Genomic DNA, 16,947 nt, shown 5'->3' with positions numbered 1-16,947 from the left:
TTGTGTGATTAATTTTCCATGGAGTTTGTCACTAAAATTGGTGAAGTTGAAAAATTGTCCTTTTAGGTGTCACAAGCAATTTGCGCGTTGTAGGATGGAAACAAGAATTTTTCTTCAGCCTGGGCAACAGGGCGAAAGCCCGTCTCTACAAAAACAAAAACAAACAAACAAACAAACAAAAACTTAATTGGGTGACATGCCTGTAGTCCCAGCTACTTAGGAGGCTGAGGTGGGAGGATCACCTGAGCCCAGGGAAGTAGAAGCTGCAGTGAGCTGTGATCGTTCCACTGCTCTCCAGTCTGGGTGACAGAGTGAGACCCTGTCTCAAAAAAAGTAAATAAATTTTTTTCTTTGGCGCTGACCCTGAATTTGTTCTGGGTAATAACACTTTGGTAACTTTTTAAATTATTCTGATGTTTAAAAAATCCCTAACCATTATTTTAGAGAAATTCCAAGCCCATAAAATAATTCAACTGCAGATGTTTCAGACTGGGTTTTGAAAGATCCTGTCTGAAAGAAAATTAGTGTATCTCTAGCAGGAAAACACTGTTTTAGTCCGTTTGGGCTGCTATAACAAAAACACCAGGCTGGGCGAGGTGGCTCACGCCTGTAATCCCAGCACTTTGGGAGGCCGAGGCCAGTGAATCACCTGAAGTCAGGTGTTTGAGACCATCCTTACCAACATGGTGAAACCCCATCTCCACTAAAAATACAAAAAGTAGCTGGGCATGGTGGTACATGTCTGTAGTCTCAGCTACTCAGGAGGCTGAGGCAGGAGAATTGCTTGAACCCGAGAGGCGGAGGTTGCAGAGAGCCGAGATGGCACCACTGCACTCCAGCCTGGGCGACACAGCGAGACTCTGTCTCAAAAACAGCAACAACAACAACAACAAAAACATCATAGATAGACTTGGGTAGCTTAAACAACATTTATTTCTTATAGTTCTGGAAGTTGGAAGTCTGGGATGGGCCAGCAGGATTGGGTTCTTGGTGAGTGTCCTCTTCCTGGCATAGAGATGAGGAAGCAAGCTCCCTTGCCTCTTTTTGTAATGGCACAAATCCCATTCTTGGGGGCTCCACCCTCATGACCTAAGCATCTCCCAAAGGCCCCGCCTCCAAATACCACCATGGGCGGGGTGGTTAGGATTTCAACCTACAAATTTTGGAGGGGACACAAACATTCAGTCCATAACAACACCTTTGCAGTGGGGATGGCAGGAAGTGCGGCCACCATGGTGCAATGGCTTTTTAATGTGCCCATTTGTCCAGGCTGAGCTATATTCCTAGAATTCCCTTTTCCTGTATGTTTCCAGTTTGAGTGAGCCACAGGGGTGTGCTTCTGCAGCCAAGTTGAAGCTGTTGTCATAACCTTGGGCAGATGACCAGAGAAAATACGAAGGAGGAGGCAAGTATGAAACGTGTATTAATTTCTTTTTTAAAAAAGGCTTAATTTGGGGCTGGGGCCGGGTGCGGTGGCTCATGCCTGTAATCTCGGCACTTTGGGAGGCCGAAGCAGGTGGAACACTTGAGGTCAGGAGTTCGAGACCAGCCTGGCCAACACGGTAAAACTCCGTCTCTATTGAAAACACAAAAATTAGCTGGGCGTGGTGGTGCGTGCCTATAATCCCAGCTACTGGGGAAGCTGAGGCAGGAGAATCACTTGAATCCGGGAGGTGGAGGTTGCAGTGAGGTTGAGGTTGACATCGTGCCACTGCACTCCAGCCTCGGCAACAGGGTGAGACTCCATCTCAAAAAAAAAAAAAAAAAAAAAAAATTGTGGCTGGGCATGGTGGCTCACACCTGTAATCCCAGCACTTTGGGAGGCTGAAGGGGAGGATCACTTGAAGCCAGGAGTTCGAGGCTCCAGTGATCTATGATTGTGTCACTGCACTCCAGCCTGGGTGACAGAATAAGACCCTATCTCTAAAATAAAATAAAATAAAATAAAATAAACAAAAAATAGCTTAATTTGTATTTACAACAGAAGTTACTTGTCTTGGAAGCCAGGCACGCACGTAAATCTCACAGAAGGCTGGCTGTCTTCCTTCTCCTGGCCTCCCTGCCTCCTCCCTCAAGGCTTCCTGATTCTCTTCTCCCTTCCTCTCTGCGGTTCCCTCCCTCCCACCCCCTCTCCCTGCACCTTTCTTTATCTTGGAGCCTCTCCCATCTCTCCCTCCCTCTTCCTCCCTACCCCACCCTCCGACCACCCCACTTTTTCCCCTCCCCTCACACTCCCTCCCTCCCTTCTCTCGTCTCCTCCCCACTGCGCCTCCCTCCCTCCTGGCCTTCCTTCCCTTCCCCGACTTTGCAGATTTCTCTTCCCCCAGGCCTCCCTCCTCCACCTCTCCGCCCCCTCCGGGCTTGGCTCTCCCAGGAGGCTACGACTGGAGCCACTGGTCCCGCAGGGATCCCCGCGTCCTCGGTCGCCGCGTCCACGTCCCTCTCGCGTCCCCGCCCGGCGCCACGCCGCCTCCTCTGGGTTCGGCCTCCGCGCGGTGCAGCGCAGTCTCAGGCCGCGGGACAAGGTACGTGCGCGTCCCCGGGGCACACAAGCCCACACAAGCCCGGGCCCCGCTGCTCTGAACTCCCGCGTGTGTTCTGACTATGGCAAAGAAGGTCTTTGCCGCGTGCACGGGTAAGGAACTTCCCACAGTCCGTTTTCGGAAGCTGACTTTCATAAAAGTGATACGTTGTCCTTGCAGAACAGCAGCCTCCACGATCCCATGCGTCCGAAGCAGCCGCTGTTTACATTTTGGTATTTTCCTGTAGGTGTTTCGCCATGCATTTTAAAGACGTAGTGGAAATCACACCGTATGCAAACTTGCGTTCGTTTTGGCCATTTAGCACGGAGGAGCCTTTCCACCATGCCGTTAAATACTCCTTGTAACTCTCTTCCTGCAGCGAGACATTCTGGTTGTAGCGTTTTTACTAATATAAAACTATTAAAAAACTGAGCATATTTGCAACTAAATCAGCATCCACATTCGACAGCTTTTCTTTAGGGTGGGTATTAAGAAGAGAGGTGCTGGGTCTATGGATCTAAAAGTGGGGCATCCTAAACGCTGGGTAGGTGTGCCAGGAACGACTGGACAGTTTACACCCCACAGCCGTGTGGTGTGCTGATGGAAGATGCCACCTGTTGTTTTCAAAGCCCATTTAAAATAAAGTGGTTGGTAATGAGCCTCGCCGGTATCCGGGGAATCCTGTCCAGGCCTGGGAACCCTATCCAGGCCTAGGAACAGCCAGAGAAAAAGCAGATTCTGCAGGGGCGTCGTTGGCATGTCTAAGAGGGCCATTGTGGGCTCATCCAGGTAGCTTCCTAATTCATGCTATCTCGACCATAGACACTTGGAAAATACAAGCATGGCTGCTGAAAAATAAATATTTGGAGAAGTTTGATGTTTGTAGAATCATCTAAGGATAAGTACTGGCCCTGCCTTCCCTGCTGCAAGATTGAAAATCACTTGCCATGCAAGTTCCTACAATGTTTAAGCAGTAAAGGAGAAACCTCGTGCCTTTCCCATTAGACCCCACTTTCCTGTGTTGTCTTGGGGTCCTCTGTAACCCTGAGCCCTGGATGCACTTCCACGTGGTTTCTATTTCTAAATTTCTAAAGCGTCCAGAAATGTATTCCTCCCTTCTCTCCTCTCCTCCCCACTGCGCCTCCCTCCCTCCTGGCCTTCCCTTCCCCTACTTTGCAGACCTCTCTTCCCCCAGACCTCCCTCCTCCTGCTCTCTGCCCCCTCCGGGCTCGGGCTCTCCCAGGAGGCTGGAGATGTATTCCTAGACTTCCCTGCTTGTTATAATCCCAACTGCACCAGTCCCTTTTGCTTGTCAAAATCTGTTTTCTCTATTTCTGTTGGAGAACTGCGTTGTGCCTGGAAGTCTGACTTGTGAGTTATTTGAATCCTTAGGGCGTGAAATCAGGAAAACCACACCCTCACCATACTTTATCACCTCTCTTACCTGTCTGACTGCCAGTCTGATTACATTGTTAAAAGATAATTTTCAGCCAAAGGTGAAATCATGACTTTTATACAGATATAAAAGTGACAAATATTTTATTTTATTCATTAAAGAGAGAAATAGGCAGATGTTGTAACTGGTTCACAAAAGAAGTCAAGAAGTGCAAATGTATACGGAGTAAAGGAGTGCCTTGTGAAGGTACACACAGGAGAGGAGCATACCCTTGGAATTTGCAGATCAAACACTCAACTGTAAGGTTGGGCACAGTGGCTCATGCCTGTAATCCTAGCACTTTGGGAGGCCGAGGTGGATGTATCCTGAAGTCAGGAGTTTGAGACCAGCCTGGCCAACATGGTGAAACCCAGTCTCTACTAAAATACAAAAATTAGCCAGGCGTGGTGGCATGTGCCTATAATCCCAGCTACTCAGGAGGCTGTGGCAGGAATATCGTTTGAACCAGTGGGGCAGAGGTTGCAGTGAGCGGAGATTGCACCATTGCACTCCAGCCTGGGCAACAAAGTGAGACTCCGTCTCAAAAAAAACAAAAAACAAAAAACAAAAAACAAAAAACACTCAACAGTGATCCCCATGGGTTTTGATGTGTAATTTTCCAGAGGGACATGCTTGTGTTAGGCAGAGTGAGGCTCCTTCACCCCTACAGAGTGACTCTTGTGGCCCCTCCAGCTCTGCCTCACACAAGCAAGTCTCTCTGGAAAATTACACATCAAAACCCATGGGGATCACTGTTGAGTATTTGATCTGCAAATTCCAATTCCATATGCTCCTCTCCTGTGCGTACCATCACATAGAAGTCATTCACACATATGCAGCACCTTGCAGCAACGTCTATGGGGAATCATGCATTTGTGCTGGTGGCCAGTGTGGGCATTGCCGACGAACATGGCCACCAGGGTGTCCTGCAGGGCACTCCACAGAGCTAGGAAAAGCGTCCTGATTTCCAGAGACCTCACCAGTGGAGACCACAGAACTGACCTGGGGATGACCAGAAGGTGGCCCCAAACACATCTGCCATGATACAGAAAAGCCTTTATTGACAGCATGTGTAACGAGGACTCTGTCATGCATCTCAGACACACAGTCCTGCCCCAGCACAGGAGGAAAAGGAAACCTTCTTACTCACAATAAAGGACCTCATCATGTGTAAGAAGTGCCTCAGTGGAAAAGTACCCATGTCTATAGCACACCCTGTGGGCTGTCTGATTCCAGCTCCATTCATTGTAGTTGAGCCATTTTTAGGAGTAAGTGGCAGATCTGATAGATCTGTAAATTCTATCCCGTTTCCATGCAGAATTAATGGACTCTTTCCCCTCCTGTGGAAAAAAGTTAAAAAAAAAAAAAACATGTTGTCTAGGCTGGTCTCTAACTCCCAGTCTCAAGCAATCCTCTTGCCTCAGCCTCCCAAAGTGCTGGGATTACAGGTGTGAGCCACTGCGTTTGGCCAAAAGGATATTTTGTCTTCATTTGCAATTCATCTCAACATTTCTTTTGTCAACTAAAGAATGATGAGTTTCATAAATTTGGAAAAAGAGAGCTTTATTTCTCATAAAGTGTTGCAGCCTGCAAAGCGGCCATTCTGACAGGCTGGGAAGTGTAGTCTCTGGCCAGAAGCTGGAAACAGACCCTTCCAGTGTGGGAAGAATAGTACAGGGATCTGTGCTGAACAGTGTGGCCAAACACACAGATTCAATAAGCTATAGGAGGGGTTATGAATTTTTAAAATAATGAATTAGCTAATATTTTTGAGACAGGGTTTCATTCTGTCCCCCAGGCTGGAGTGCAGTGGCATGATCATTGGCTCACTGCAGTCTTGACCTCCTGGGCCCAAGTGATCCTCCTAGCTCAGCCTCCTAAAAGGCTGGGACCACAGGTGTGTGCCACCAAGCCTGGCTAATTTTCTAATTTTTTTTTTTTTTTGTAGAGATGGGGTCTCCATGTGTTGCCCAGGCAGGTCTTGAACTCCTGGACTCAAGTGATCCTCCTGTCTTGGCCTCCCAAAGTGTTGGGAGTATAGGCATGAGCCACTGTTCTCAGCCATGAATATTTTTGAAGGAGAACAGTGTACGTGGGCAATTGAGCTTTTTGCCTCTTCATGGGAGCCATGTTCAAAAAATGACTGCGTTAGCATGATCCAAGGGTGGTATTTTTGGCCCTCTGTTGTTAAAAGCTGAAGCAGAGGACACAAAAGTCCTTACTGTGCACCCTCTGTAGACAGGCCAGAACCATGTCATGGTTGGTGTTTTGTTATCAGGCAAAAAGGAGGGCAGCATCATGAGGCTGGGTGATATCAGTGTGGGGTTGTTTGAAGAGGCTAGTTTCTGTTTAGCCTTTAGAAAAGAAAGCCTCATGGTGGTTAGTGAGTCAGGGGCGGATAATGAGAGGTGTGTGATCCCCCAACCCATAACTATATAACTGAGTTATATGGCCAATAACTCAGTTTTTAAGGTTATTCTGGGGTCTCCTTGGTGAAGAGATGATCCAGTCAGTTGGTTGGGGGCTTAGAGTTTTTAGTTTACACTTTCCAGCACATGCATTTGTGCTCTTTTGATTTTCCTTCAAGCCTGTTAGAACATCTGTTAGTTTTTTCCTGTTGTTCAAGTAGAGGACAATCCTCAATGTTGTTTTTATATCTGTTGAAGAGTGATGGTTTTACTTCTTTCTGAAAATTATCTTTTAATAAATACATGTGTTGTTGACAGAAGGAAGTCAAACTCTGTAAGATGTTTGAAGAGGTTTATTCTGAGCCAAATGTGAGGACCATGACCCATGACACAGCCCCCAGAGGGCCTGAGAACATGTGCCCAAGGTGGCTGAGTTACAGCTTGGTTTTATACATTTAGGGAGACATAGGAACTCGATCAATACATGTGAGGTATACATTGGTTCAGTCTGGAAAGGTGGGACAACTCAAAGGTCGGGGATGGCAGGGTCAGGGTGGTAGCTTACAGGTCACAGGGGGATTCAAAGGTTTTCTGATTGGTGCTTGGTTGAAAGAGTTAAATTAATAATGAAAGACCTGGAATCAATAGAAAGGAGGGTCTGGGTTAAGATAAGAGGTTTGAGAGACCAAAGTTCTTATTATGTAGGTGAAGTCTCATAGATGGCTACCCTTAGAGGCAATAGATAGCAAATGTTTTCTGTTCAGACCTTTAAAAGCTGCCAGACTCTCAGGTAATCTTTTCAGGATCAGAAAGAGACCTGGAAAGGGAAGGGGATTCTCTACAGAACGTAAGTTTCCCCTACAAGAGATAGCTTTGCAGGGCTGTTTCAAAATACGTCGAAAATATTTTGGGGTAAAATACTTGATTTGTTTCAGGGCCTGCTGTCTATATCCTTGGATGCTGTATTTGAGTCAGGTTGGAATTTCATACCTTATTTCTACAAAAAGTCTGTTTCGTCAGTCTTGAGACCTCTGTTTGAATGTTAATGCTGGTCATTTGTGCCTGAACTTCAATGGAGGAGGGAATAATGAGGTATGTTGGACTCCTCCTTCCTGTCTTTTTTTTTTTTTTTTTTGAGACAGAGTCTCGCTGCAACCTCCTGGGTTCAAGCGATTCTCCTGCCTCAGCCGCCCAAGTAGCTGGGATTACAGGTGTGCACCACCATGCCTGGCTAATTTTTTTTTTTTTTTTTTTTTAGTAGAGACAAGGTTTCACCATGTTGGCCAGGCTGGTCTTGGATCCTTGCCTCAAGTGATCCACCAGCCTTGGCCTTCCAATGTGCTGGAATTATAGGCATGAGCCACTGAGCCTAGCCCCTCCTTCCTGTCATGGCCTGAATTAGTTTTACAGGTTTCTTTGGAATCGCCTTGGCCAAGAGGAGAGGTCCATTCAGTTAGTTGGGACGCTTGGAATTTTATTTTTGGTTTACAGTGCATTTGCAGGAGGAAGCTAAAATCCTGAAAGGTATATACAGAAATACAGTACAGTTAGTTGAGAGTCAAGGGTATGTTCCCTGAGACTTGCCAGGGTAGAAACTGTTCGCCCTGCCCATTGTGGACTTGGCCCCTGGCACAAGGCGTGGCCTGGCTGCTGTGCCCACGTGGAGGGTCTGGGCAGGAGTCCAGCCTTCGACACACACGGGGCCTCTCCTGTAGGAGAATAACCTTGCAGGATCAGCCTAGAGGACTGCTCGCCTGGCTGTAAGCATTCCTTTTGCAAAATGGATGTCAACTGAAAATAAAGTAAAAACATTCAGATTAGAGGCTTCCTGGAATGGCCAGGATTTTCTATGATCCCTAGGTCCTCATAGAACAAACAGCCCAGATAAGAAGTCAGCCCAGATAAGAAGTCAGCCCAGACCAGCCTGGCGAACATGGTGAAACCCCGTCTCTACTAAAAATATAAAAATTAGCCGGGCATAGTGGCGGGCACCTGTAGTCCCAGCTACTTGGGAGGCTGAGGCAGGAGAATCGCTTGAACCTGGGAGGTGGAGTTTGCAGTGAGCGGAGATCGTGCACTGCAATCCAGCCTGGGTGAGAGAGTGAGACTCCATCTCCAAAAAAAAAAAAAAAAAAAAACCGAAAAGAAAAAGAAAAAAAAGAAAGCTCTACAGGCCTGAACTTGCTGCTTGTGTCTAAGGGGTGGGGCAGTCTTGGAACTGAGCCCTCACTGCCCCCCGCCGCCCCACCCCCTTACCTTTGGTCACTGTATTGTCAGAGCAGAGGGAAACATGGCTTGAGAGTTTTTCTGAAATGGTGTCAAATGACAATATTGAATTATTGAGTCTTACTAATTATAGTTCTATAATGTAGCTTATGAAAACCAAACCAAGAAAACTACAGTCCAGTTGTCCTTGATTGGATAACTAGTTATTAATTTCTTTCTTCTCAAAATCTAATTACTTTATTTCTAATTATGAAACACTAAGAATATTCAGTAATGTGAAGGGAATTATATAACAGCCACCCTTTCACATCACCCATATTTAAAAGATAATACCATTTTGCCCTATATACTTCAAATCAAAACTTTTTAAGGAAATAAAATGTAATAAAGCCCACGATCTCCATTTTTTCTCCCCTCTCTTCCCAGTAACCATTGTCCTAATGGTGATAATTCATTCTCATGCGTGATACTTTTCCTACAGTATATTTATTAATAAAATGTATATTTTTGGTTATTTATTTAGCATCAAAATGTATGTTTTTTGGTTGTTATTTAGAATCAAAATGCTATGTCTTTTTACATAGCATTATGTTTTTGAGATTTTTTAAGTTTTGTATTTTTATTTTTAAATAAAAATAAATATATAAAAAATATTTATATATATATAAATAAATATATAAAAAATAAATAAATAAAAATAAAAATAAAAATGTCTCGCTTTGTTGCCCAGACTGGAGTGTAGTGGCATGATCATAGCTTACTGCAGCCTTGAATTCCTGGGTTCAAGTGATCCTCCTTTCAGTCTTCTGAGTAGCTGGGACTATGGGTGCATGCCACCATGCCCGGCTAATTAAAAAAAATTTTTTGTAGAGATGGGGTCTCCCTATGTTGCTCATGCTGGTCTCATACTCCTGGCCTTGAGCTATGACCATGCCTCGACCTCTCAAAGTGCTGGGATTACAGGCCTGAGCCACCATGCGGGTCTGGAGATTTATTATATTGATAAATTACAGGTGCAGCCTGTTCATCGAACTGTTGTGTAATATTCTTTTTATGAATGTATTTGTTTTCTAGGGCTGCCATAACATTACCAGATACTGGGAGACTTAAAGCAACACAGTGCCTCATAGTTCTGGAGGCCAGGAGTCCAAATTGAAAGTGTCAGCAGGGCTCTGCTCTTTCTGAAACCTGTAGAGGAGAGCCCTTCCTTGCCTATTCTGGCGTCTGGTGGGGGCCAGCAATCCTTGGCTTGCAGGTGCATCCTTCCCGTCTCCACCTCCATCTTCACACGGCCTTCTCTTCTGTGCGTCTGTTGTGTCTTTGTCCACATTTTCCCTTCCTTAGAAGGACACCAGTCATTGGATTTATGGTCTACTGTACTCCAGTATGACCTCATCTTAACTACAGGACATCTGCAAGGACCCTGTGTCTAGTTAAGGTCACATGCACGGAGAGTGGGGGATAGGACTTAAACACGTATTTTGGGGGAACACAGTTCAACCTACATCAATCTATAAATTACAGTTTATTCATTCTCCTGCTGATGGTCAATTAGATTGGTTCCAGGTGTTGTCATCATATTAGTGGTGCCAAGAACATTTTTCCATAATCACTGCATGTGCCTGTGTGGGCATGTGCAAATTTCTCTCTCTCTGTTTTTTTTTTTTTAGATAGGGTCTCACTCTTAACACCAAGCCTGGAGTGCAGTGGTGCAGTCTTGACCTCCTGGGCTCAAGCAATCCTCCCACCTCAGCCTCCTGAGTAGCTGGGACCACAGGTGCACACACCACCATGCCTGGCTAATTTTTCTGCTTTTTTTTTTTTTTTTTTTGGAGAGATGGGGTTTTACCATGTTGCCCAGGATGGTCTCGAACTCCTGGGCTCAAGTGATCCCCACCGCCTTGGCCTCCCAAAGTGCTGGGATTACAGGCATGAGCCGCCATGTCCCACCACATGTGACATGAATTTCTCTAGGGAAACATCTAGTGGTGGGATATCTTGGGTGCGGGGCATCTGCTTCTTTAACTTTGCTAGACTCCTTCCAGGGTTTGTATCATTTCACATGCCCTCCCATTTCCCTACAAGTGTACCATCATCTCTGTGTTAACAGACTTTTGCCAATCTGCAAGATGGAAAAGAGTATTTCATTCTTGTTTTTATTATAGTTTCCTTAAGAACAGTGAGGTTGAATATCTCTTCATATGTTTATGGGCCATTCAGGTGTACTTTTTTGTAAATTGCCCATTCATATGAATTTTTCTATTGGGTTGTCTTTTTCTTGGTGACTTATAGGAATTCTTTATATATTTTATCTAGACACTAAGTCCTATGTTCCTAAAATAATACCTTCTCCTAGTCTATCTTGTTTTCTCACTTTGTTTATGGAGACTTTTATCTTGATATTAATGTTAATCATTATCTTATTAACCTTTCATCTTAGTTACTATCTTATTAATGCAATTTTAAGAGCTTTTTGTCATGGAAAATCTCAAGCATATATAAAAGTAGAGAGATTAGTACACAGGACACTCCAGCTGCACCACCATCATCACGTGGACATCTTGTCCACCCTACCCCACATGGAGCTATTTTGGGTTTTTGTTTGTTTGTTTTTTGAGATGGAGTCTTGCTCTGTCGCCCAGGCTAGAGTGCAGCGGCGCGATCTCGTCTGACTGCAACCTTTGCCTCCTGGATTCAAGAGATTCTCATGCCTCAGCCTCCGGAGTAGCTGGGATTACAGGCGCTCACCACCATGCCTGGCTAATTTTTGTATTTTTAGTAGAAATGGGGTTTTGCCATGTTGGCCAGGCTGCTCTCGAACTCCTGACCTCAGGTGATCCACCAGCCTTGGCCTCCCAGAGTGCTGGGATTACAGGTGTGGGCCACCGCACTCAGCCCAAATGGGGCTATTTTGAAGTAAATCCCAGACCTCTGGTCATGTCATCTGTGTGTACATCATGATATCATGATGCATCTATGAAAGACAAGGACTCAAAAACACATGGCTGCAATGCCATCACCTTCCCCTGCCAAAATTCACAATAATTTGCAATTTCATCAAATATCCACTTAGTATTCAGTTTTCTGCAGTTGTCTTTCCTTTTTTTTAAAATTGGTTACCATGAAATGGGATTTATATTCCTTTTCTTTATGGTTTATGTTTTTTGGGTCAAATTTAATAAATTCTGCCTTATTCCAAAGTACAAGAAAAAAGTATTCAGTATTTCCTTCTGATTGTCGAAATTTCTCCTTTCCTACTTAGATTTCTAGCCACGCACTGGGGTATGTGGGGATCCATGGTGATTTGTTTTCTCACCTGGGTAGCTCAGTGCTGCAGCCGTGCCTCATTGATGGCCAGTCCCTCCTCCCCCCACAGGTCCCTCCTGCCCCCTCTCATGACTACAGAGCCCATTGTATCTGACCCCCTCTCTGCCTGCTCTGCGCCTGCTCTTCGCCTGTTCCCACTGCTGGACCTGGCTGGAGGAAACAGCCATACGTTTCCCCGACCGCAGTACTTCTCCCTGGTCCCCTGTTTTCCTGCTTATCCTCTCCCCAGCCCTCATCCCGCCTCTCACCCTGACCTGCTGACTCTGCTTCTCAGTTCTGTGAGCCAACAGATGCCAACAGGGAGCATCCACACTCTCCCGCCCCACACCCACCACCACCTGTGTCTGTGTCCACGTCCTCAGCCTCCCTTGGGTGCGTGAGGACTGTCCACGCTGCCAAAGAAGGCAGCTCCTCCGCTATGCGCCAGACCCTCCTGTCATACTCTCCAGTTCCCTCTCTCCCGGGGTCATTGATTGTGTTTTGTTTGTTTTCCTTTCTATGGTATCATTCTCATCCACGTACAAATAGGCTGAGATTTCTTCCACTTTAAAAAAAAAAGGCTCATCCCTGTATCTTCCCTCCATCTTTTGCACAGTCTCTTTGCTCTTTTTTTTTTTTTTTTTTTTTGAGATGGAGTTTCGATCTTGTTGCCCCGGCTGGAGTGAAATGGTGCGATCTCAGCTCACTGCGACCTCTGCCTTCCCGGTTCAAGCGATTCTCCTGCCTCAGCCTCCCAAGTAGCTGGGATTATAGGCATCCACCACCCTGCCTGGCTAATTTTTGTATTTATAGTAGAGACGGGGTTTCCCCATGTTGGTCAGGCTGGTCTCGAACTCCTGACCTCAAGTGATCCACCTGCCTCCGTCTCCCAAAGTGCTGGGATTACAGATGTGAGCCACCACGCCCGGCCTCTTTGCTCCTTTTTCTGTCAAAAGTCTTCTAAGAGTTTTCTGTGTTCACTGTCTTTAGTTCTTTCCTCTCTCATTCTCTCTCTCTCTTTTTTTTTTTTTTGAGATGGAGTCTCACTCTATTGCCTAGGCTGCAGTGCAATGGCGTGATCTCGGTTCACTGCAACCTCCGCTTCCCAGGTTCAAGCAGTTCTCCTGCCTCAGCCTCCCAAGTAGCTGGGATTATAGGCATGCGCCACCACGCCTGGCTAATTTTTGTATTTTTAGTAGAGACGGGGTTTTACCATGTTGGCCAGGCTGGTTTTGAACTCCAGGCCTCAAGCAACCCACCCACTTTGGCCTCTTAAAAGTGCTGGGATTACAGGCGTGAGCCACCGCTCCCAGTCTCCTCTCAGTTTCCTTTAAGCCCTCTATGATTATGCTGTCACCCATGCCCTCGTCCAAGCCTGTCCTTGTGGAGGTCACCAATGACCTTCACTTTGCCAAACGTGGAGGGCAACACTCAGCATTCATTGTTCTCCCCTCAACACCCATTCTTCACTTGGGTCCAGGACACCACACTTGGGGTCTTCCTCTCCCGTCACTGGCTGTTCCTTCTCAGGCTCATTCCTCACTCGCTGATTCCTTCCGATCTCCCTGAAGTGTTAGTGTTGAAGGACCCCAGGGCTCAGTCTTCTAGATTTCTCTTTTCTTCATCCACCCTTATTCCCTGAAGGATGTCATTCATTCTTAAAGTTTAAATATCACCTACAGGCCCGGCACAGTGGATCACCTCAGGTCAGGAGTTTGAGACCAGCCTGGCCAACATGGCGAAAACCCATCTCTACCAAAAATACAAAAATTAGCCGGGTATGGTGGTGCTCGCCTGTAGTATCAGCTACTCGGGAGGCTGAGGCAGGAGAATTGCTTGAAACTGGTAGGTGGAGGTTGTAGTGAGCCGAGATTGTGCCACTGCACTCCAGCCTAGGGGACAGAGTGAGACTGTGTCTCAAACAAACAAACCAAACCCACATACAGTCATTCTTGGCATTTGTAGTAGTAAAGTCCCTGCAAACACTGAGTTAGCAAATCCTAAACCATTCCTCCTGGGGGAAATACAGGGTTAGCTTCCTGTAAACCTGTGGCCTGGTCACAGCGGTTTCCTCAGTTGACCCATACATAACCCTGGTTTTATGTGTGTTTTTGTGGAAGATACCATTCTAGTATATATTGTTGACTCATTAACAGAAAGCTCATGGCCAACAGGACTGTAACTCGCGCCTGAACAAAGCTTCTCCAATACACGCATTTTCTCCATAAGGCACATCACAGCCTTCCCGTGCTTAGCAACGCTAGACAGCATGTGAGCACTAAGTGTGGGGCCCTTTTAAACAGCAAAATCAACCCCTCAAAAAGCACAAAAATGTGCACTAAGACCATGCAAAGGACACTTGTTTACACTGTGAGAGCTCAAATGAGAAGCAGAGTGTTGTGGGCAGTTGGGCTGCTCTAACAAACGTGGCTTCAACAACAAACATTTCTCACAGTTCTGGAGGCTGGAAAGTCCAAGATCAAGGCGCTGGCAGATCCAATGTCTGCTGAGGGCCTGTTTCTGGTTTGCAGATGGTCATCTTCTGGCTGTGTTCTCACCCGGCAGAAAGAAGGGAAGCCAGCTCTCTGGGCCCCTTATATAAGGCACTCATCCCATTCTTGAGGGCTCTGCACTTGTGAACTACTTGCCTTCCAAAGACCCTACCTCCAAATATCATTCCACTGGAATTAGGGTTTCAACATCTGACTTTTTGGGGACACATTCAGTCTATTGCACCCTGTGTGTCCTCAGCTGGGAATGTGGACATTGACAGTTCACATTTTTCGAATGTCCATAAATGATGGTGAGGTTACAAAATACATTCAGCAGGTATGGCCAGGCACAGTGGCTCACATCTGTAATCCCAGCACTTTGGGAGGCCAAGGTGGGCGGGATCACCCGAGGTCAGGAGTTTGAGACCAGCCTGGCCAACATGGTGAAACCCCGTCTCTATTAAAAATACAAAAATTAACCAGGCATGGTGGCAGGCACCTGTAATCCTAGCTACTAGGGAGGCTGAGGCAGGAGAATCGCTTGAACCCAGAAGGTGGAGGTTGCAGTGAGCCAAGATCATGCCACTACACTCCAGCCTGGGCAACCAGAGCAAGTCTCTGTCTCAAAAAAAAAAAAAAAAAATCAGCAAGTAGGTGAATTCATCAATACAGGATCTGCAAACAATGAGGGTCAGCTGTATACTCACATCACTCTCAAAGTTTTAGTTTTAGCTTGGGCCCCTGGCCCTTGAACTTCTATCGTGTTACCCAACTTTTCTCTGGGATGTGTAATAGATACCTCAGCCTTAATATGCCCCAAACTGAAGTCCTTATCTCCTCAAACCAGCTCTTCCCACATCCCTTCTCATTTAAACACATTCCATCCTCCAGTTTCTTAGGCAGGAACCCTTGTAGTCATCACGGACTCCTCCTTTTGTCTGATGTCCCCACAGATACAATCTGTCAGCAGAACTGAGTGGCTCTGCCATAAAATCTGTCCACACTTGACCATTCCCTCCCTCTCACCATCACCGTCCTGGTGTGAGCTGCTTCATCTCTTGGCTGGATTGTTGCTGGAGCCATCCAACTGGACTTTCTTTTCTTCCTTTGCTACTTGATGATCGCTTCTTAAAACAGCATCTTCATTGATACTTTTTTTTTTTTTTATTGAGACAGGATCTCTCTGTGTCATCCAGGCTGGAGTGCCATGGCATAGTCATGACTCACTGCAGCCTCGACCTCCCAGGCTCAAGGGATCCCCCTACCTCAGCCTCCTGAGTAGCTGGGAATACAGGCATGTGCCACCATGCCCAGTTAAGTTTTGAATTTTTTTTGCAGATATGGGGTCTTGCTGTGTTGTCCAGGCTGGTCTCAAACAATCCTCCCACCTCAGCCTCCCAAAGTATTGAGATTACAGGCATGAGCCACTGTGTCAGGCCAATGATACTGTAAATCAAGTCAAATAAAGCCACTCATTTCCCCAAAATTCTCCAGTGGCTTCTATCTCACACTGAGGAAAAACTAAATTCTTCCAGTAAAACTCTGGAAACTCACACTATTCTCTGCTGTTCTCTCCCCTTGCTCTTTCTGTTGCAGCCACACTGGTCTTGCTGTTCCTCAGACATGTCAGACATGCTTCTACCTCAGGGCCTTTGCACTTGCTGTTTGTTCTGTCTCAACCGCTCTTCCTCCAGATATCTGCAGGGCACCACCCCTCGCCTCCTTTGCCCAACTGGTGCCTTTCCAACAAGCTGTTCCCCAATATACCATTGTAAATTGCAACTCACACCCTCAACCAACATTGTCTTCTTTCCTTCTCTGCTCTGTTTTTCTTCTTAGCATTGATTACCATCTGAAAAGCATATTGTTTTTGTATATTTCATCCCACTAGAATGTGCTTCCTGAGGTCAGGGATTTTTATTTGTTTCATGCTCTGCTGTTTCCCCAGAACCTTCGACAGTGTTTGTCACAGAGTGGTGCCTCAGTAAACATTCTGTGGATGACTGGATGAATACACATGAGTCTGGTTCTAGAGTCTTTGGTCTGTTCTATTGATGTATTCATCTATCCAGCAATACCATACTATTTTAATAGGTTTTGTTGTTTGGTAAATTAATTTCTCCTTCTTCATTTTCTTTCAGTTATTGTGGCTATTCTTGTTTCTTACCTCTTTTTTTTAGTTTTAACATGTGTTGAAATCCTAACCCTCAAGGTGATGGTATCAGGAGGTGGGGTCTTTGGAAAATGATTAGGTCTGAGGGCAGACCTCTTACTATAGGGAATGTCCTTATAATGGAGACCCCAGAGAGCCAGCTAGTTCCTTCTACCCCGTGAGGACACAAGGAGAGGGCACCACCTATGAACCAGAAAATGGACCCTCACCTAACATTGCATCTGCCAGTCCCTTGAACTGCGACTTCCCAGCCTCCAGGACTGTAAGAAATAAACCTCTGCATTTATGAGCTACCCAGTTTACTGTATTTTGTTATAACAGCCTGAATGGACTAAGGCTTCATTCTATTTTTTTCTTCTAACTCCTTGATATTTAGCTTACTTTT

At 45.9% G+C, this 16,947-nt stretch overlaps 1 protein-coding gene across 2 annotated transcripts in view; it reads left to right on the top strand.

The window, feature by feature from the left end:
* The first annotated feature begins 1,438 nt into the window (after positions 1–1,438).
* CMBL (carboxymethylenebutenolidase homolog) overlaps positions 1,439–16,947 on the top strand; it is a 29,409-nt gene continuing 13,900 nt past the window's right edge. The window contains exon 1 of one of the 2 annotated variants that reach the window (XM_014344832.4): positions 1,439–2,635. The gene's annotated coding sequence lies outside the window, so the exon portion shown is untranslated. The remainder of the gene's footprint in view (positions 2,636–16,947) is intronic. The other variant, XM_003821960.7, reaches the window with a different exon arrangement.

Source organism: Pan paniscus, chromosome 4 (genome assembly GCF_029289425.2).
Source record: "Pan paniscus chromosome 4, NHGRI_mPanPan1-v2.0_pri, whole genome shotgun sequence".
NCBI lineage: Eukaryota > Metazoa > Chordata > Mammalia > Primates > Hominidae > Pan > Pan paniscus.
This window is presented reverse-complemented; position numbering and strand designations above follow the sequence as displayed.